Raw genomic sequence first — 1,452 nt, forward strand, 5'->3', positions numbered from 1 at the left:
TCTGTTTTTGTCCTGTTTTCTTGCTGCACGCAGTGTGTGTGTGAGTGTGTGTAACTATCAACATTTTACAAATCTCCACCCTTTCTTTGAAATGAATTTAAAGGGATTGTTTGTAACTTCTTACACATATAAATCGTTGCGGGTCGGTGCCCATGCGCGCTCGCGTGTGGCTACGAAGTTCAGACAAGACTCCAACACAAACTACACGGACGCACCAAAACCTCTTGGTTGTATCTAGTGAAGCCCGTCTGTTAAACAGTGTTGGCCGCAGTCGGAGGACGCGGGTGAGACCGTAGCTTTGGTCTCCAGGGCCGCAGTCTCTGCTGTACTCTGCTCCTCTGCTTGCCTTACTCTCACACCGCGCTCTTTTCTCACTCTTTCGCTCCACTCTCACGTGCATGCGCCACACGCCACACTGCAGAAGAGTTAGTTTAGCTCTGAGAATATCTAGTGAGTGTACAGTGGACGTTTGTTCAGAAATAAATGCTGCAGCTCCTCCAGACCAACAGAGGTTTCCCGTGTCTTGTGAAGTGACGGGGCTCCGCAGAGAGGAAACGTTATCGTCTCCGACCAAAACTACGGTGTCTCACCTGTTCCCTCCGGCCGCGGTCGGGAGGCTGAGGCAGGAAAAGCCAACACTAGGATCAGCATTGATTCATGGAGAGACCTTCATCTAGTCAGCTAACATTACTGCCAAGCAGCTGAAATATAGAGTGATATTGTGGTTTAGCTGACGGTGTCGCCTCACTGTTTTGAGCGATGCTCCGTTCATGTCTATGTAGAGCGAGAACAGAGCGAGCAACAAGGACGTTGACTTTCCGTGACTTAACGGCCACAGATGTCGCTGTTAACAAGACATTTCTGATTCTTACAAACAGTCCCTTTAACATCAATCATCTACAACAAACATCAGACAGTTAAGTCAGCTACTGACACAGAGCGTACTCCCAGGCTGCATGACACCCTGATAGTCTCCACCAATTCAACGTAATGTAATGTAATATAGTGCCTCGTGTGTTCCACTGTGAATCTCATCACTGTACTAGTCGCTTGCTTTAGATGCAAACGAATTTAATATAAACAAATAAGCAGCTTTCATTTTAATACTATGAGCTGACTAATCAAACAGGATTAATTCATGTTCATTATTTTATGTTTGCTTTTTACGTTTATGAGTTCTTTGAACAGTTGAACTTTCCACTAGCTTGTAATTGTGTACAACAGAAAAGCTGCTGCACATTCAGTCACACATCAGTCACAATGCTCGGTACAGATCATTATTTAGACCAATTTCCTAAAAGATAGAGTTGAAATTATTTCAAAATTTTGAGTTGTGATACAAATTCAATGAGTAGTGATAGAGAAGAGAAAAGTTTACACTTAACCCAGCCTTTGGGTCTAATTCTTAAAAAAGCAACAGCCCCTTCACCCCAAGAATTCTCAGATCCAACG

This window comes from Sebastes umbrosus, chromosome 2, assembly GCF_015220745.1.
Source record: "Sebastes umbrosus isolate fSebUmb1 chromosome 2, fSebUmb1.pri, whole genome shotgun sequence".
Lineage (NCBI taxonomy): Eukaryota > Metazoa > Chordata > Actinopteri > Perciformes > Sebastidae > Sebastes > Sebastes umbrosus.